Below are 21886 nucleotides of genomic sequence, written 5' to 3'. Positions count from 1 at the left end.
TACCTTGATACTCATTCTAATACAGTGATGGCTTTTAATGGTTAAGGTGTTCGATTTACAGCCGTGAATTCGTATTTTCAAGTACGACTCCGTCTACTTCGATTTGGAGAACTGGCTAGTATCATCGTCCCTCACATTCGGAGTGTGCCTCGTACTCATGCACCTTATGAACAAGTTAATTTTGACAAAAGTACAGTTCATCGTACTTGATATATTTACGTGACTATTTCAAGCGTATCATAATGCTAAGTTCATATACATCTTTTGCATATGTTCATTGTTTTCATGAACACTAGAGCGAAATATATGTGTTCGTGTTCACCTACATAATTCCACGTTTTAATTGATTTACATTGAGCCTTTTATGTTTAAGTCTGCTTGTGGTTGTACATTAATTAGTGCTATATACATGAACTACTAACTTTTTTCATTGTGTTTATGTATCTTGCCCTTTATCTGTTCGCCTCTAACAGTTTGATAGTCATTGTAATTCCCGCTACGAATAGATCTTTTCATGATTTCATAATAATGATACCACTATTTATTGTTTAGATAAATATTTAGTGTACATACAGCATACAATATTTACAAGTAGAACATTAGTAAATCAAGATTCACTTTGTTATAAATTTCATAGGTTCTCTGAGAATATAAAGTTTTCAGAACCTGACAGTTAAGTGAATACACTCAACTGCTTTTTATTTGCATAGTGATTGGAACAACAATTCGTATAAATTTACAGCTTTCTCATAAGGCCGTCTGATATTTTCAGATTCGTAAAATATGATACTTTTGGTGTATGAAATCCCCTCCAGACATTTGAAGAGTTTGACAGAATCGGATAAGTGGATTGCTAAGACAAAGAAATGTCACTCGTGACAGAATTAAAGGTTTTATAATTGAATTGTTGTCTTTCAAATTATAGATAACCATTGACCATTTCAGAGTAATATATGTAAGCAAAAACAGTACTTTTCAAAGCCTAGTTCAAGTATTATCGTCAATCGAGTTAGAATGTTCACCAAATTGCAGTGAAAATGTTACAAAAACCATATTTATTCAACTCTATTTGTATGTCAATGTAGTCGATATCATATTTCATTCAGAAATCGATTGTAATTCTCAAGTTTTTGTATATTATTCTAACCACATATCCTGATTATTGGATTAATCGAAATAAATGATACAGGAAAATAATTATTAGAGTCAAAGTTTTCTTACAGTTTGAATATTATTCATGGTTCTATAATTACAAAGACTTGTTCTTAATGACCTTTGTAAACTCGTTGACACCACCAAACTTGAGATACTTTTTCAAAACTTGGGGCGTAAGAATATGAAGATTGCAATGATTCCGTCTCTTCAATGTTGCCACAAGGCCTCTGTTCTGACTTCATCATCGAATCTCTGTCCCGAATCGTTGAAGAACAGTCATATTTATTTGCAAATTAGTGTTATTAACGACTACGCTAGCACGTAGATATTTACCTGCACCACATAGAATAGCTGAAAGGAGATTAATTAATGCATCCAACATGACGTTTTGGGATGTGTACCTGTCTTCTTTTATGAGTGGTTTTTAAAGTGGTAGAATTAGGAAGTATATTTGTAAGAGCTGTAACATTAGCATTGTCGATTGTAAAGGGTGTTGATTTCTCAAAATAGGTAAAGAATTAGCCGGAGACGTGGGAAACTTTTGTCAAATTGCTGTTGTCTTTAGACGACTTTCCCTTGTCATGTTCTTCAGACTACAAAAGCAAGCTTAATTCTATCAGTTGAAACTGCTTTTTTATTTCTGAATGTGAAGTGTTTTGCTTACGTCTCCACTACTTTATAAGGGTGTAAAAGACGTCTTACGGAATCAACACATATAATTACGAATTCGTATGTGTCTACATGCCTGCTAATTTGCTCTTTTAAGAAAACTGGTCGAAGTTCAGCAGGCTTAATATCGTTAACATGGTCCATTAGTCTTTCACAAAATGAAGCAGAGTCTGTAAACACTGATAAATCTCTACTCATTATAAGCTGACCAGGCAAGGTTAAGTTAGTTTCATAAACGAGCTTTCAGGTGAACATTAGAAGTCTTTGATTGTAGAGTGTATGCTCAGTAAAATTAGAGGTAAGAATTTGCTCTATCTGGTTACAACAGGCTGTGCCACTGGCGAGCTTTTCAGTTGTTTGTGGAATCATTCCACTAGTCCATTTGCTGTTGGATGGTATGCTGTTGTAGTAATGTGATGGATTCCCAAAATGTGTGTAAATTCATTGAGCAGGTGCGGTGGAAACTGTGAACCTTGTCGGAAGTAACTGTAAAAGTGTTCTAACTTGTCGTTTGGATGCTGTCTTGGCTCATTCAATGCTACTTTTTGCATCTGGTCGTCGCTGATTGTGACGTCGGAAAAGCTTATCACTTTATACTCGGAACGAGGGACCTCTGCAATTCCCACAACGCAAAAGTAAGGACACGAAGACTGTAATATCATTAAGTGGCCGGCAATTCTTTTGTTAAAAAAAATTTTTTCCCACCCCTTTAAAAACATTTTTCATCCCGTTCTCCAAAATTTTTCATCCCGTTTCGTCCAATTAAGTGGTTAGTTTTAAATTCGTTCTAATTGGTTAGTTATGTCTTGAAATTGTTATAAAATGTCAGTGCTTGTCGACAAAGTACATTTTAATCATAATTATAGAGGAGAGTAACGTGCCATGTACAAATGCTGTTGTTTCTCACGTTGTCAAAGAAACGGAGAACGTATTTTTGACTACATTGTTTCTCATAGCGTTCCAATCAGTTGAAGCGTTGAAGTCCGGTTGACATTAAGTGACCGGCCTATATGATTCCTTACCACCCCTTTTAAAAAAATTGTGGGGTGTGAATGAAAAATTTAGGTATCGTTGATTGGTGGACTTGTTTTGCAAGTGTGTGCTCAAGTGATAATGAACAAACATTTTGTTACCTTTAATAATTTTGTGATTGGTCGTAAACTGTTCATCTTTGTAATCTGATTAGTTGAAATCGAAATCGCATCTGGAGCTGTGATTGGATGTCAGAATTTTCATTTTTTACATTTGAAATTTAATGATAATAATTTTTTTTGTGTAATCTTAGTCTTGAAAAAAATTTAGACTTTTGAAGAAAAAGACACCAACTTAATTGCATTACCGTACAATCCTACTGTTAGTGAATGTGTATTGGGATCAATTTTTGGTTTTCCGATCAAGTATACCTTGAATTGAAGTCGTTAGTTATCTTAACACGAATAATTATATGTATCTCAGTAAAAGAAAGTTTTTTTGAAAAAGCAACTGAAAACCGGTTTGAATATTTGATAATAGTGATTACTGAATGAGGTCGGTAGTCAAATATATAATACCAAATTAATAAACAAATTATCACCAAAGTGTGTGCATAGGCTTTTTTGTAACACACGGTGTGTTAATGGGAAAAAGAAATCAACATACCAATAAATCATCATGATAAATTACTGGTTGCAATATTTATAATTCAGGTGAAGCAACCATAGACCATCATTTAATGAACTGACTTTGACAGTATATGAAATTAGTAATAAATTTTCCGAAATAGACACTTAATATTTAGTAAACGATTATTTTGTAAATGGTCATTCATAATGAGAATTAGACAACGTTAGATTTAAATGTGGTTAATTTGGAAATCCATTGAAACGGTTCATTATTTTCACTTGTAAATTATTTGTAGTTCTGTATTTTAAAATTAATTATTTGGTCGTAATAAGAACTAGTGTGTTTAATCAGTCATGTGTGAATATTGTTAACCGCCGTAATATGAAACCTGAACTATATCTAGACATAACGAATGTAACCATTTTTGACAAGCATTTGAAATATCAGTTTCATGAAGTGTAAATGAACAAGCCTACGTCGTCTGACTGACTCAACAAATATCTATCGACTTTAAACGTATAAATATGAGTAAGGTCAACTGTATCAATGAACATTTACAATGCTATTAGTATTATTTATTTTCCTTATTATTATTATTATTATTATTATTATTATTATTATTATGTCAATTGAAAAGATTCAATTCTTGTACTATGTATTTCATTGACACAAAATTTTTTGCAGTTTCAATTTTCCTATAATGCTTAGTCACTTATTGTGACTGAACACTTTACTGCAAATCATCCCGACCTTTAGTGAATGACCTTTTTAATTTGTAAATATATATATCGTTACAGATGTAAACGTTAACCATTGTTTACACACATTACATTGTCAAATTCATAAATGTCATGCCTTATTTTTGGACTTTATAAAATATTAAAATTATGGACTAATAACTGTATAGTGTGATGATGAAGTTAATGAAAACGATTGTTTGCTAAGTTATTTTTTATTTTTGAATATTTTAAGGGAATTTTTAACTGGTACAATGTGATTGTACCAGTAATAAATAGTTGAAGAGGTGTGCAAATGAATACGGTGATATAATCAGTAGTTATGAATAACAATGAAGGCTTAATTTACGATCAGACGTACTTCTTACGTACGCATAGTTCTGGTACTTTTAATATAAAACCGGAATATGAAATTATTGCATTTTGTATTCATGAAACAGCTAATATTCTTATTTCTTTTTACACTTACTATATGACAGTTTATCACATGAATCATTTCAATGATGATGGTTTCAACTTGTTTTCTAATGTCATTATTTTATTCATAAGGAAGACAATTTTCTTCATTATGTTTACTTCTCTATGAGCTTTAATCACATTTATCTTCGTAATGATAATCACTAATAAATGTTCTCAGAAACTTATTGACCTAATGAGCAAATTAGAATTTTCACTATATTGCAATATTCTTATTAAAATTGACTAAAATGTACTATTATTAGATAGTTTACAAAAGTGTTACTAAAACATGAACAGTAATCACATTATTTTAAATAAAAAAATTACTAGATTAGTTAGAAACAAGTTTACGAATACATGAGCGATAATCGCTTTTCCATTATTAATCTCTAAGGGATATCTGAATTCATGAGACATTAATAAGTGCTTAATCACTTGACCTTTGCCGCGGGAAAGTAGTAGATAAAAAATAATGGAAATCAAATTGTGGGTGGCCCTCAAAAGGGCCTTCACTCGTTCTCGCGGTCTTGCCTTAAAATTCATATCCAGGGCAACGACTTGATATAAATGGACGTTCTCGTTATTCGTTTTGTACGTCCCGTCAAAACCAATTACGTCACAAAAGTGACCGGCCAAATTCACTTGCTCAGCAGTCATGAAGAAGAAATACGATAGACAGTTCTCATCGTCCGATTCGTATTCGCAAAGCCCACCCAAGGATGTTATGTGAGCTTTCAATTTCCCGTAATCACCTATAGTGTACATTATGAATTGGCAAATTCCGTACCAGGAAGGTTCGCGTGTGAGAACACTTTGTACCGCATATTACAGACATCTTGGTCGGTCAGACATTTCCCATAAGATTGGTAAGCAAAATTCTTTATGTGGAATGCAGCGGTACCGGAAATCAGCAGCGGTCTCACAGTTTCAAACTCCCCATCCGTTAACCTGCGCACCCATGAATTACCTTGGTACCTCAGGGAATTGCACTCGTGATTGTGATGTACATATCCACGTACAACAGTCCAATAGCCGTCTATAATCTTACAAAACATAAAGGCCGGACATTGGGTGTTCATAGAAGCCCTTCGTTAAAAAAATTATAAAACAGTTTACCAAATTACCTCCTCCGTCCAATACGTTGTGACGAACCGCGAGATCTTATACGCCCATTTCGCCAACACACAAATTTAATGTACGATTTTTGATCTCTGCCAATATGCGAATCTCTCACTACATAATGACTGTAAGTCGATCTTTCAAAATTTGTGATAGTGGTCTTTAACGCTTCAACCGATGGAAACGCAACCAGAAACAAGGTACTCAAAAAGACTTCCTCCATTTCCGTTACGTGAGAAACACCAGCGCTTGTACTCAGCACGTTACCCTGCTCCATAATGACGATTGAAATTGTGCTTCGTCGACAAGTACTGATAATTTATAACAATTTTCAAGACATAACTAACCAATTAAATCTAATTTTTGAAACTAGCCATTTCATTGGACGAAACACGGGATGAAAAATATTGTAATTTGGGGGTGGAAAATTTTTTTTAAAAAAAAATGGCCGGTCGGACAATATTATTCTTGAAGTCCGCTGTCAGAACTTATGAAAGATCTACGTACTGTCATTATGTTGTGAGAGATTCTCATTTGGACAGAGATCAGAACTCGTATATTTAATTTGTATGTTGGAGAAATGGCCGTAGAAGATCTAGCGGTTCGTCACAGCGGATTAGACGAAGGAGGTAATTTGATTAGCGTTATTACATTTTTTTCACGAAGGGCTTCCATGAACACTCAATGTCCCGCCTTCATGTTTTGTAAGTTGATAGAAGGGTACTGGACTGCTGTACGTGGGAATGTGCGTCACATTAAGATAATTCATATTTGGCAAAACAACTATAGAACCCCGACAAGAGCATTCATCGGAAACGTTTTTCGTAGAATGATGAGCTCCATTTAGTGCAACTGTGTGATCCTTAGAAGTATTTGAATTATAGTATGAAATAAAAATCCCAGAAATAACGTAATTGGATCAAGAAGTGCTAGATAACCACAAACGAATGTACTGTATTTAGAATTCGAAATCAAACATTCAACAAGTACAAAGATATCATTAGATCATTCAAACACCACATCCATCACAGCTAAAATTGGAGTGTAGGTGTCTGTAATCAATTGTACCTCTTCTTCTCAAGTCCATCCTGTCTGTCCGACATTGTGTTGGATAAAAACTCTGTATTATCTGCTCCCTAGGATTGTATACAATCGCCGTGTCAGTTATCTGCCAAAACCACTATCTAGAATTCAAAGCACAGATTTCTCAACACTATCCTCCCCCACGAAATAATGTTGGATCTGTATATCCCCATTTTGTGAATAATGTGGCTTCATTTAAAACATATTTATCACACTGACTAGAGTATAAATTAGAAGTGTTTTTGTGACAAGGATAAACAGCAGTTGACATGGAATTGAAGATGTCACAGGTATTCAGTGTTTGACAACGCTTCTACCAGCAACACCTTCCAATATAATTTGTACCCACCAAGGGAAATTAAAAGACAGAGTCGAAGAGATCGGAAGAGTATATTTGGCGATTACCAATATATCGGAATTCTCTTATCTAATCTGGCTAGCGATTGCGGTAGATGTTGAGCACAGCATTACCACACGTGATCTGGTGCGGATGTATGACCGAGTGCCTTCAGCTAGATGAGTCCACTAAAACATATGGTCAGTATCCAATGTCGAAAACTTACAGGGCTATTTATTTTGAGGATTTATTTACCGCTACAGATCACTCCCCCTAGTGGGGCAGTGACGACCCTAAGACGTGGCCAGCCAGAAGTTCAAACCCAGCGAGTTTGTCGTTGGTAAACACTCTTCTGATAGCTTGCTAGGATTAGCAGTGTCCGATCGTCTTTCCTTACTATATGGGACCGAGGTATAACAAAGTAAAAAAAGAAAATGTACAATGAAAATTTCAGCTCCTCATAAACGTTATAGTTCTTTTCCAGCCGTCCTGGAAAAGAAAAATGAAAATGTAAGTGCATGTCGAAATACACTCGTATGTGCGTGAAAACACAATGTCGGCGAAGAAAAAATTGGAATATGAACTAATTTACAAGTAATATCGTTAGAAAAAATTTATAATGTCTTTTTGTTTTTTTTTTGGAATAAAAATAAAAATATATAAGCATATTAAAATTGTTTTTTTAAAAAAAAATATTATATATCGTAAAAAGAAAGATCGAGATAATATTGAATGTCTAGTAGTGCCTTACGTGCAATAGTCGTTTAAATGTTCTGGAAATCTAACTCTTCTGCCAGAACGCGTCGTTTTAAGTTTATTTTCAGATACATTCGGAGTATCATCGCTAGTGTTGGTTGTCGGTTGAGGAATTATGAGTGGAGTCGTGTTGTGCGATTGTACCGAAGGAAAATCGACGTAGATAGGATTTCCTCCTAAATACGCTACTTTGAGGCGATCGATGCTGATGCTGTCGTTGGTTCCGTTCTTATCGACTATATAGTACTTCGGTTCGCGTTGAAGAACTTTGAAAGGTCCTTCGTATGCTGATGCGAAAGGTCGTCGATGCGAGTCTCGACGAATGAAAACGTGTGTACTATATCGTAAGTCAGGTTGAACGAAAACATCGGTTGATTGCAGTCGAGTGGAAACAGGTTTAACTGAACGCATTGCGTTTGTAAGCCTGTTCGTGTAGGAGGTTAGATCCATGTTCATGGAATAAGATGAAGGATCCATGAACTCTATTGGAAGTTGAAGTGTCGTTCCATAAACGAATTGAGGTGCAGTGTATCCAATGTAGGCTTTCACTGCATTGCGAATATATAGTAAGATGAGTGGAAGAGCGTCGGTTCACTATGAAAGGTTTGCGGCTGACAGTGAAGCTTTTATTTGTCGGTGAAAGCGTTCTACCAACCCGTTTGCTTGTGGGCGGTCGTTTGAAATTATGTGACTCCTAATAGTGTGGTCAGGCAACGGAAAAGATCAGATTCGAACTGGCGTCGGTGATCTCTAATGACGGTTGAAGGGCAGTCGAAGTTTTCTACTTACCGTTCGACGAGGGTGAGGGCCACTATTTCAGCAGTCATGTCCTTGATAGTGACTGATTCTGACCATCGAGTGAAACGGTCTACGCAGGTTAAGAGGTAAGAGTATCCATTTGAATCTGGTAAAGGTCCTACTAAATCCAGATGAACACGGCCGAAACGAGCACCAGAAGTTCTGGACGAGCTTAAGGGACGTTTGTTGTGTCTGATAACCTTAGGTTTTTGGCAACTTACACAGGAGCGTGCCCACTCCCTCACGTCTTTATTCATACCAGGCCAGCAAAACCGTTCTGCTATAAGCTTGATGGTTGCACGAACACCTGGATGAGAAAGTTTGTGCAATGTATTGAAGACATTGCGTCGATAATGTTTCGGCACGATTGGGCGATCCCCACCTGTAGATATGTCACACAGCAAGGTTTCCTTACCTGTTCCCATTTGTTCGATGCGCAGCTTAAAGGTTGTTGACGATAACTCGTGCTGAATATCAGTGTGTTCTTTTTGAAGCTGGGCGAGTTCTAGAAGATCGATACCTTGGAAACTGTTCGAGGAAGTTGTAAGAGACAAGGCGTCTGCGACTACATTGTTTGTTCCAGAAATAAGTTGAATATCTGAAGTAAACTGTGAAATGTAGTCCAGTTGTCAAGACTCACGTGGTGAGTACTTGTCTGAATATGAGCTTAACTGGAATGTAAGAGGGTTATGATCAGTAAAAAGGGTGGAATCCCGGCCTACGATATAGTGTTGGAAATGTCGTACAGCACAAAACATAGCTAGGAGTTCCCTACCGAATGTGCTGTACCTCGATCCGGTGTCTAGCAACCTTCTAGAGGAAAGTGCCAAGGGTTGCCAGGAGTTGTTAACCCATTGTTGTAAGACTCCTCCGATTGCCGAGTCCGATGCGTCTACTGCGATACTAATGGGTGCTTCGGTGTCCTGATGTGCGAGCATTGTTGCTTTAGCAATCAGTTCCTTAACTGTGGAGAATGCTTTTCGTGCGGTGTCGTCCAAATTAATGGATTTCGCGTTTCCACGAAGTTGGTCGGTAAGAGTTTTCATAAGTAATGCGCATTTCGGTATGAAACGTCTATAGAAACTTACAAGGCCGTTAAACGTGCGTAATTGCTTGACGGTGGTCGGTTCTGGGTAATCCAGAATGGCCGCCACTTTAGTTCTAAGGGGTCGAATGCCTTGAGCATCGATAGTGTGTCCTGGGAAGTCTAATGCGTCGGTTCCGAATTGGCATTTCTGAACGTTTACACTAATGCCATGTTTTTGTAATCGTTCGAAAACAAGATCCAGATGCTTGAGATGTGTTTCTCTGTCCGGACTTGCGATTAGACAGTCGCCAACATACGCATGTACGAAGTTGAGACCTCGAAAAACGTCGTCTATGAATCTTTGGAATGTTTAAGCAGCGTTTCTTAGACCGAAAAGCATTCGCAAAAATTTGTAGAGTCCGAAGGGAGTTATGATAGCTGTTTTCGGTATGTCGTCAGTAGCCATAGGGATTTGGTTATACGCTTTAACCAAGTCGATTTTCGAAAAGACAGTTGTACCTTCCAAGGTAGCTGTCAAATCGTGAATGTGAGGCAACGGGTAACGATCGGGAATGGTTTCGCGTTAAATCGCCGATAGTCACCAGTTCGATGCCAATCGTTGCTGTCTTTTTTAGAGACCATGTTCAACGGAGATGCCCATGGGCTACTTGACGGTCGTATGATTCCTAAGTCTATCATATGGTCAAACTCATTTTTCGCCAACCTCAGCTTTTCAGGAGCTAGTCGTCGTGCTTTAGAGAATACAGGTGGTCCTGTAGTCGTGATGTGGTGTCACGTTGCTGGTTACACACGGTAGTTTCGGTTGAGTTTGTTGTGTCTCAGGGTACTTATCGAGTAGTGGTTGATAGAGTAGGTCTATCATATGCTTAATTGTGACTGGGGATAATCTGCAACCAGAAAAAAAAGTTACGCAAACGGACAAATTAGTGTTTCCATCTACTAGCCTCCGTTTGCGCGTATCGATGATCAGATTATGGTGTTGTAGAAGGTCCATACCAATAATTGGCATAGAAACATCTGCAATAACGAAAATCCAGTGGATGGGTTTGCGTAAACCCACGTTAAGGTAAAAGTACCTTTTGCCATATGTAGCGATCGGTTTTCCGTTTGCCGCCTGTAAGTTTACGGTCGATTCGTGAAGTCGGTCGTTGGAATTCGCTGGGAGAACGCTAACTTCTGCGCCAGTGTCGACGAGGTAGCGAACTCTCGTTGTCACATCTGTGACGTATAACAAACGGCTTTGTTCGCCGGCTACTGTTGCCGTTAACGCGTGCCGGCTTGGAAGTTTCCCGAGTTGTTTTTCGAGTCACTCGGTTTCGTGTTGCGAAAATTGCAGGGTTTTCTGCAATTTCTGGAAAACTTTCCATACTGGTTATGATACCAGCACCAGTCGGGGTTATCTGTCTCTCGTGGTCTAGAGACAGATCGCTTACGTGAAATGTTTCTACGTGGAGTGCGCGACCTCTTACGGTCGGTACGAAGATCACGATAACGCGTGAGTGTATGACATAACTCGGTTATGTCATTCTGAGTCGTTTGAGGTTTTTCTTTGACTGAAAATACCTCTGTAGTAGAAGATTTCGTAATTTCTAAAATACGATCGGCAGATGCAACCAGTTCGTCTAAAGCGTTGTTCTGAAACGAGACCAGAACCGCTTGCACCTGTTGGGGAAGTTTAGACAAGAAAAGATTTTTAAACAGGCCTTCGCCGATCGGTTAGGTCTCCTCGTTTAAGAATCGAACGTTTCAAGATTTCGTAAGGTTCGGAAACATCACTAGTAAACGTACTAGGTGTTACGTACCTGTTGAATTCGCGCGGTAGAGCCTTGACTACTGCGAGGAATTGTGCACGTGTGTCGATCACGCCGTGCTCGGAGAAGTCGGCTTCTGCGTAGCAAAACCAGGCTTCGATGTTGTCGGGCCAGAAAGGCATCAGTTGAAACGAAGGTGGGAACAAAGTCTTAAGCTTGAGTACTTTGGGTGTCTGTACAGTCATGATGAAATATGAAGTACGATAATGAACGGGGGGAAATATATATATATATCCAAGAAAAAAACACGAAAAATTCACAATGTTTAAAAAATAAAAAATAAGGCAATGATATATAAAAATCTCAAAAAGGAAAAGACTCACAGTTGCAATTAGGTGTACCAGATCACGTCGGGCTCACCAATGAAGATGACACAGGTACTCAGTGTTTGACAACGCTTCTACCAGCAACACCTTCCAATATAATTTGTACCCACCAAGGGAAATTAAAAGACAGAGTCGAAGAGATCGGAAGAGTATATTTGGCGATTACCAATATATCGGAATTCTCTTATCTAATCTGGCTAGCGATTGCGGTAGATGTTGAGCACAGCATTACCACACGTGATCTGGTGCGGATGTATGACCGAGTGCCTTCAGCTAGATGAGTCCACTAAAACATATGGTCAGTATCCAATGTCGAAAACTTACAGGGCTATTTATTTTGAGGATTTATTTACCGCTACGGAATCATCCGAATTGTAATCAAAATCGAGCTCATTTAGTACTCATGTTTCGCATTGAACAAGTTTCCCGGAAGAAACAAATGCATTATGAGGACAAATAATATTTTGTATGACATCAATATTTGACTCTTCTTAAATAGTTTCCTTAACGTTGTTAAGAATGTCATTGCGGAGTAAAGGATCGTTAAAAAAATCGGCATCTATCAAGACTGCATCAAGTTTTCGATCATAACTAGGCTCATTCAACATATTTTCCTCAGATTTTTAAGAAACCTCGTCAGAAATATGTGAGTTATTAGGAAAAAACCATATCTGGTACAATAACATGAGAAATCTGATAAAATGATTGATTAGAAACCGTTGTCTGTCAAATATTATGAGTCTCACTTAACTCTGACCTGCTATATGACTTTACACTGTCTTTTGAAACCGTTGATAAGGATAAATGATTATTAGGAAAACTGGACCTAAAAGAATCCTCATCATCTTCCTTGTTCATAGCCCAGATTTCGAACCTTTCAAAGTAACCCTCAAAAGCACTAAGATCTGAATGTATATCGCACAATTCCATCACAGGCTCCACGCGACGCTAATGTGATAATCAGGAGTATTTGAATCATAGTATGAAATAGTAGTCCCAGAAATAACATAATCGGATCAAGAAGTACTGAATAAACACAACCAAGTGTACTGTATTTAGAATTCGAGATCAAGCATTCAAGAAGTACAAAGGTATCATTAGTTCATTCAAACACCACAAACTGTCTTCATTATGCTACTTGATTCATTTTCTGTTTCTTTGTGGTTGGGTACTGCAATAATTTCACGAACATTTAATAAGACACCGTATTTCTGTGAGCTGGACAATTCAGTGTTTGTGCATTGTGTTTCGGGGACAATGAGATTTGAACCCACGACAGAGCATGTCACTGAAATGGACATTTCTGGACCTCTGGGCTGATCATAAATGACTGCTACTAATTCGCTTACATTACCGCTTATCAAGGATTCACAAAGGCTTTCATCGACACGTTCATACATTCTGCAGTTATTTTCCAGCTCTGTATGCAAATTAGAAACTAATTTATCAACTTCTGTCACATCTCCAAAACGTGGATGATTTAGAAGCCGTGTGCGTAAATTGTCTAGAACATTCAACTGGATCTTTTTGAAACACTGCTGTTGTCGCTCAAATGGCAACTTTAATTAATCGGAAGAGATAGCCACTTTCTGAATCAGCACCGTAATGAAAAATACTATGTGGTTAATTAGCGATCAATGTCGTTCAAGGACACCGGCGAGAACACTGTATTCTGACTGCTCGAAATAATTACACTGAATTTGGCCCAATCACAGACTAACCTTGATTCGGTAATTTGAAGATTGAAGGTTCAGAATATTTTTTCACCCCGTTGCTAACTGTCATAACTTGTCAATTGAATACAAGAATATCGTATATTATACAGAATAAAATATAATACGAGAAAAGAAAACAAATACTACATTAAGTAATCATTACATTGAATCAAAATGGAAGTCATCTTGAACAAAACTCATAATGAGTAAATCATTCAAAATTTGACTTTTCTTTCCATCATATCAAGGAGGTACACCATAATTAGAAATACATTTGTCTAGGAATACGATGGTGCTTATTGTGGCCCAAAACATGATACGTTAAAGTCAATGCTTGTTTGATACCTTTCCAGTTGTAGTTCATAGTAGTTTCTTCCTACTTCAGTAGATCCTGAATAGCTTGGAACGTGTTGTCGAGTGCTTTCTTGAATTGGTTGAGTTTGTTAGCATCTCAAATGAAGGTTGTAGTGAAACTTTTTGATACTGTTTCTTCCTTTTCCCAGTGTTTCTTTGGTTTCAGTTTCATCTATGTCAGCCCCACCCCTGCTTCTCACATCTTCCATTGTCCTTAGGCAATTTTTATTGATGCAAATATGATCTATCCGACTATGTGGTGTGGTTCAGTGAGATCCGTGTAGCTTTGTGCATGTGTTTGTGTGGAAATATTGTGCCACTTATGATCAATCTGTCTAATGAACACAAAGGCTAAAATCTTTCCCCCATTTTGGTTTCTCTCTCTCAGTCCATGTCGTCCCATGATATCTTCATATCCGGTGTTGTCTATTCCGACTTTGGCGTTTAGATTTCCCATCAGAATGGTGAGGTCGTTTCCTGAACACTTTTCTATAATTGATTACAACCTCTCCAAGAGTTGATCTTTATTGTCGTCGTAGCTATCATTGGTGGGTGCATAACATTGGATAATACTCATTGTCATCCTTTTCTTTGTTTGGAATGATGCTTTGATGATTCCGGGTCCATGAGATTCCCATCTTATAAGTGTATTACGTGCTTCTTTGGAGAGCATCAGAGCAACTCCATGAGTGTGTGGAGCATTTCCTCCTCATGACAGCAGTATAGCAGCAAGTGTTGCTCTGGTTGTTAGAAGGTGCATCGGCCTCGTGACTTTCGAAGGATTTCGGATTTCACCCTGAGGCGTTATAACTCTTCTAAATGAAGACCTTCTAACTCCCAGGGCAGAGTTTAAATGGTTTGAATTTTTTCTGGTTAACGTTTTTCTAGCGATTTAGTCTTCTACGGGGTGGGGTGGCTAACCCCATGTCCAAACTTCCTTATTTACCCGGGCTTGGGACCGGCAGTAACTCCAGATGAGCTGTAGGTGGAGTTTCTACGGCATATAAATTTGAAAATACCTGAGCCTTACAATAATCGCCGTCCACTAATGATGCATTACTACTGTCTTTTTATAATGCTGGAACATTTCCTCTCCTCTTATTCCTTTAGTTTATGTATGAATATGATATCCTGCGTATTCGCGTTTTAGACGGCTGTTCTGTTTCGGGTTGATACATCTCCATCCTTGATAACTGTATGGAAACCAAAGACTAGAACTACATGGTCATTCTTACCTAAAGGTGGTATATGGCGTCATCCTCATAATGGGCAAATATGAGGTTCAGTAAGAACGATCCGGAGTACGGGCCGTACCTAGTCGCTTCTTTTACATGTTGCATTGTACTACATGTGATAACCACATCGACTAGTTTCTGTTCGAAGGAAGTTTCTCACAATTCTGTTCTCAGATTTTTCCAGTTTACTATAGGTGCATTAAAGTCTCCTAAGATTAAAAACTACTGCATGATGACCAAGTGTTGAAACCGACTAGTAAGACGTCATTCGTCTTACATTTTTTACAGCGGTAGACTGAACCAATCAGTAGCTCATGTTCTTTGCATTTCAAGCGGCAACTGACTAATTTTAAAGTCCCACTTTCACGGGGTATGTTATCAATGACGGCAAATGGGACGATACTCTTAATGAGTAGGGCTACTCAACCTCCCCCATGCTTCCGGATTCTGTTGGCTACTACTAATGCAAAACTTTTAAAATCAGGTTACCTACTGTCTACAGACTGCGCCAATCACATTTCTGTACACATCCAGATAGGTAGAGTCTATTTGTACCCCTAGTTCCGGACATCCATTGAGAAAGTTTCAGGCGTCTGTGTATTAGATCAGAAGACTGTTCAAATGGCCTCGTGCTGCATATAAAGGGGCCTGGGCATCATTCCCCGTTGAAGTTCCAACACGTTAGGATTCCCAATTCTAATGTCCTTCTAGCCGGTATCTAGCCTTAGTTTTAGTTCTTTTCCAGCTTCTCGTCTCTTTGTACGGTCCGCGAGCGTCCGGTCTCCATAGATCAGAGCTTCTCCCCCCTTAGTTCAGTAGTATTGAGTCCCTTTCATTGGGAGACTCACATACTACTTTTAGCATCTTGGTTTGACACTGTTTTAAGTCCGTTTGACTGTCCACTCTATGAATCCTTTAAAAGGTGACTCCAGAGATATCCAAGGGCAGTAGCTTGTTTAGTAGCTCATTTATCAGCTCAACGTCATTCGCAAAACGAGTTCAAGACTCTTAGTATACACTTACCTAGACTCTATGAAAGACAACTGACCAGCCACTATGATAGGTCTTCAGATCCTAAGTTACTGTTTGACGGACTGGAATTTCTTTAGCTACATTAAGTCACTTCTTATTCTTGACTCGTATCCACCCCTCAACTTTCGTTGGAGCAGGACCACAGACACGTTGCACACACTGTGGGATCCTGGATGATTGTCGTAAACTCGGATAATCAGGCTACTGTTTTTCTTGCTGGAAACAGACCAAGATTTGCAATCAGGTTATCTAGGTGTTTTCTGCTCGCTGACATTTGGTGGGTGAGGGACATAACAAACCTCCCTTCTTTAGTTTTTATTCCTGCCAGACTTCTCTTAAGACCGTCCTTCCTCGGTTGGAAAAATATAAATCAATCGACGCTTACCTTATTCGTGGCAAGTGCATATAAATTTGTCAGTCGACAAAGCGAGCACCATTTGATGTGTCTCGAGTACGCTTGCTAACACCCCATTTAGCAGCTTTCACCACTGCAATGGCTTCGGACATATAGTTGTTTTCATCTGAGAAGCATTGCTGACACAACAACGCAAAACTATTTTTGCTAACCGTTTGAAAGTCACAAGAAATGATATAAACCAATGTCCAGAGACAAGAGAAATTGATGACAAGGATAAAGTGGAAAATTATAAATTGTTAGAACCAAAAGTGTAAAAAATGAGAAAAAGATTAAAAGTATTCAGAAAGTACAGATGGCAAATTAAGTTTGAGAAGAATGATACTCCTGTCGATTGCTTTAACTGCAAAAAGTAAATGAGAGCGAAAACAGTGTGAAGATGCTACAGGTATTTGGAGTTTGACAACGCTTCAACCAGTAACACCTAATATGAATCGTACCCATCAAGTTAAATCGAAAGACAGAAGCGATGAGGTTCGAAGATATATTTTATAGGCTGTAAATATATATCGTGGATCGACTGATTTATTCTGGCCGGCGATTATAGGGGATGTTGTGCACGACGTTCCTACTCGTAATCTGGTGCGGATTTATGACCGAGTGCCTTCAGCTAGGTGAGTTCATTAGAACTAATGTGGTCAGCACCCAATGTCGAAGACTTACAGAGCTATTGATTTTAGGGGTTTATTTACCGCTACAGATTACTCCTCCCCTAGTGGGGTAGTGATGACCCTGAGATGTGGCCAGCCGGAAGTCTGAACACAACGAGTTTATCGCTGGTAAACACTCTTCCGTTAGCTTGCTATGATTAGCAGCGTCTGGTCATTTTTCTTTACTACAACGGACTATATAGTACAACATAGTAATAAAAAGCAAAGCACAATGAGAATTTCGGTTGCTCGTAAATCTCATCGTTCTTTTTATCGTCTTTTCCAGCCCTCCTCGAAAAGAAGATAAGAATATCTAAGTACATGTCGAAATACACTTGTACGTGAGTAAAGACACAAAGTGGGCAAAAAAAGGAGAATAATTTCGTACACATGAGATAGCGTAAAAGCGATTTTTCAAGAATTTTTTGGGTTTTTTAAGAGAAAAAATTAGATAACCATATTAGCGAAAAAAATTTTGTTTTTTTGGAATATATATATAAGTATAAGCATATTAAATTTGTTATTATATGTAATACAAAGGAAAATCGAGATGAAGCAAACTATTAACTGGTGTCTTACGTGTAATAGTCGTTTAAATGTTTTGGAAATCTTACTCTTCTTCCAGAAAGAGTTGTTTTATGTTTATTTTCTGATACTGCCGAAGTATCATCGTGCGTGTTGGCGTTCGGATGAGGTATTATAAGTGTAGGAGCCGTTTCGTCCAATTTTACCAAAGGAAAATCGATGTGGATAGGATTTTCTTCTAAATACGCTGCTTTGAGGCAATCGATGATGATGCTGTCGTTGGTTCCGTTCCTATCGACTATTTATTACTTAGGTTTGGGCTGAAGACCTTTGAAGGGTCCTTCCTATGCTGATTCGAGAGGTCGCCGATGTGAGTCTCGACGTACGAAGACGTGTGTGCTATATCTTATGTCAGGTGGAACAAAAACATCGGTTGATTGCAGTCGAGTGGAAACAGGTTTAACTGAACGCATTGCGTTTGTAAGCCTGTTCGTGTAGGAGGTTAGATCCATGTTCATGGAATAAGATGAAGGATCCATGAACTCTATTGGAAGTTGAAGTGTCGTTCCATAAACGAATTGAGGTGCAGTGTATCCAATGTAGGCTTTCACTGCATTGCGAATATATAGTAAGATGAGTGGAAGAGCGTCGGTTCACTATGAAAGGTTTGCGGCTGACAGTGAAGCTTTTATTTGTCGGTGAAAGCGTTCTACCAACCCGTTTGCTTGTGGGCGGTCGTTTGAAATTATGTGACTCCTAATAGTGTGGTCAGGCAACGGAAAAGATCAGATTCGAACTGGCGTCGGTGATCTCTAATGACGGTTGAAGGGCAGTCGAAGTTTTCTACTTACCGTTCGACGAGGGTGAGGGCCACTATTTCAGCAGTCATGTCCTTGATAGTGACTGATTCTGACCATCGAGTGAAACGGTCTACGCAGGTTAAGAGGTAAGAGTATCCATTTGAATCTGGTAAAGGTCCTACTAAATCCAGATGAACACGGCCGAAACGAGCACCAGAAGTTCTGGACGAGCTTAAGGGACGTTTGTTGTGTCTGATAACCTTAGGTTTTTGGCAACTTACACAGGAGCGTGCCCACTCCCTCACGTCTTTATTCATACCAGGCCAGCAAAACCGTTCTGCTATAAGCTTGATGGTTGCACGAACACCTGGATGAGAAAGTTTGTGCAATGTATTGAAGACATTGCGTCGATAATGTTTCGGCACGATTGGGCGATCCCCACCTGTAGATATGTCACACAGCAAGGTTTCCTTACCTGTTCCCATTTGTTCGATGCGCAGCTTAAAGGTTGTTGACGATAACTCGTGCTGAATATCAGTGTGTTCTTTTTGAAGCTGGGCGAGTTCTAGAAGATCGATACCTTGGAAACTGTTCGAGGAAGTTGTAAGAGACAAGGCGTCTGCGACTACATTGTTTGTTCCAGAAATAAGTTGAATATCTGAAGTAAACTGTGAAATGTAGTCCAGTTGTCAAGACTCACGTGGTGAGTACTTGTCTGAATATGAGCTTAACTGGAATGTAAGAGGGTTATGATCAGTAAAAAGGGTGGAATCCCGGCCTACGATATAGTGTTGGAAATGTCGTACAGCACAAAACATAGCTAGGAGTTCCCTACCGAATGTGCTGTACCTCGATCCGGTGTCTAGCAACCTTCTAGAGGAAAGTGCCAAGGGTTGCCAGGAGTTGTTAACCCATTGTTGTAAGACTCCTCCGATTGCCGAGTCCGATGCGTCTACTGCGATACTAATGGGTGCTTCGGTGTCCTGATGTGCGAGCATTGTTGCTTCAGCGATCAGTTCCTTAACTGTGGAGAGTACTTTTCTGAATATGAGCTTAACTGGAATGTAAGAGGGTTATGATCAGTAAAAAGGGTGGAATCCCGGCCTACGACATAGTGATGAAAATGCCGTACAGCACAATCAATAGCTAGGAGTTCCCCATCGAAATCGCTATCATCGATTCAATATCTGGCAACTGTCTCAAGAATATTGCTTAAGGTTGCCAGGAGTGGTTAGCCCATTGATGTAGGACTCCTCTGATTATTGTCGGATGGGTCTACTGCGATACTAATGGGCGCTTGAGTGTCCTGATGTGCGAGCATTGTTGCTTGAGCGACAAGTTCCTTAATTGTGGAGATTGCCCTTCTCGCGGTATCATCCAAATTGATGGATTTCGCATTTCCACGTAGTTGGTCGGTTCGAGGTTTCACAAGTTTGGTATGAACTGTCCATAGAAACTTACTAGGCTGTTAAACGTGCGTAATTGCTTGATTGTGGTTTTTTCTGGTTAATCCAGAATGGTCACCACTTTGCTTTCCAGAGGTCGGATGCATTGAGCATCAATAGTGTGTGCGAAAAAATCTAGGGAGTCAGTAACAAGTTGGCATTTCTGGATGTTAACAGTCATGGCGTGATTTTGTAATCTTTCGAAGACGAGGTCCACATGATAGAGAGTCTCTGTCAGGATTTGCAATCAAGCAGTCAGCAACATACGCATGTACGAAGTTGAGACCTCGAAAAACGTCATCTATGAAAGTTTTGAATGTTTGGGCAGTATTTCTTAGACCGAAAGGCATGCGCGAAATTTCACTAAGCCCGAAAGGAGTAGTGATTGCGGTTTTCGGAATGTCGTCAGCAGACATAAGAACTTGGTTATATGCTTTAACCAAATCGATTTTAGAAAAAAAAGGTTGTACCTATCAAGTTAGCTCTCAAATCGTGAATGTGAGTCAGCGAGTAACAAACAGTAATGGCTTTCGTGTTCAATCACCGATAGTCACCAGTTGGATGCCAATCGTTGCTGTCCTTTTTAGGGACGGGGAGATGCTCATGGACTGTTTGACGGTCGTATGATTACTAACTATATCATTTGGTCGTTGTTCGACAACCTCAGCTTTTCGGGAGGCTAGTCGACATGCTTTCAAGAATACATGAGGTTCTGTAGTCGTGATGTGATGCATAACGTTACTGGTTACACACGGCAATTTCGGTTGCAATTGGTATATCCCAGAACACTTATCGAGTGGTGGTTAATATAATGGGTATACCGTGTGCTTAATTGTGACTGGAGATAATTTGCGACCGAAGAAGAAGTTACACAAACAGACAGATTAGTGTTTCCATCTACTAGCCTCCGTTTGCGCGTATCGATGATTAGATTATGGTGTTGTAGGAGGTCTATACCAATGATTGGCACAGAAACATCTGCAACATCAAAAATCCCTTGAATGAGTTTGCGTAAATCCACGTTAAGGTAAACGTGCCTTTCGCCATACGTAGCGATCGGTTTTCCGTTTGCCGCCTGTAAGTTTAGGGTCGATTCGTGAAGTCGGTCGTTGGAATTCGCTGGAAAAACGCTAACTTCTGCGCCAGTGTCGTCGTGGTAGTGAACTTTCGTTATCATATCTGTGACGTATAACAGACGGCCATGTTAACTGGCTACGGTTACTTATATCGCGTGCCGGCTTGAAATTTTCCCCAATTGTTTTTCGTGTCGCCTGATTTCATGTTCGGAAAATTGCAGGGTTTTCTGCAAAGACAGATCGCTTATATGAAGTGCTTCTTCGCGAGGCATGTGACCGTTTGCGGTCGCTGCGAAATTTAAGATAAAGTGTGAGGGTATAACATAACTCTGTCATGTCATTCTGGGTCGTTTGAGGCTTTTCTTTGACTGAGAAAACCTCGGCATTAGAAGATTTCGTCATTTCTAAGATGCGGTCTGCAGGTGCAGCCAGCTAGTCTAGGGCGTAGTTTTGAAACAAGATCAGCACAGTTTGCACCTGTTGACGAAGTTTGGATAAGAAAAGTTGTTTGAATAGGCCATCATCGAAGGTTCATTGGCCGACAACCTCTCTCATTCTTTGCAATATGTCTGTCGCAGAACCGTATTGCAGTTCGATGTTATTAAGGAGTTGGTCTATACTTTGTCGATCGGTCAGGTCTCCACGTTTAAGGATAGACCGTCTAAGTGTTTAGTGGGGTTCCGAAACATCACTAGCAAACATGTTAGGCGATACGTACCTGTTAAATTCGTTCGGTAGT

This window comes from Schistosoma haematobium, chromosome 5 (assembly GCF_000699445.3).
Source record: "Schistosoma haematobium chromosome 5, whole genome shotgun sequence".
Classification (NCBI taxonomy): Eukaryota; Metazoa; Platyhelminthes; class Trematoda; order Strigeidida; family Schistosomatidae; genus Schistosoma; species Schistosoma haematobium.
Note: the sequence above shows the minus strand (reverse complement) of the source record.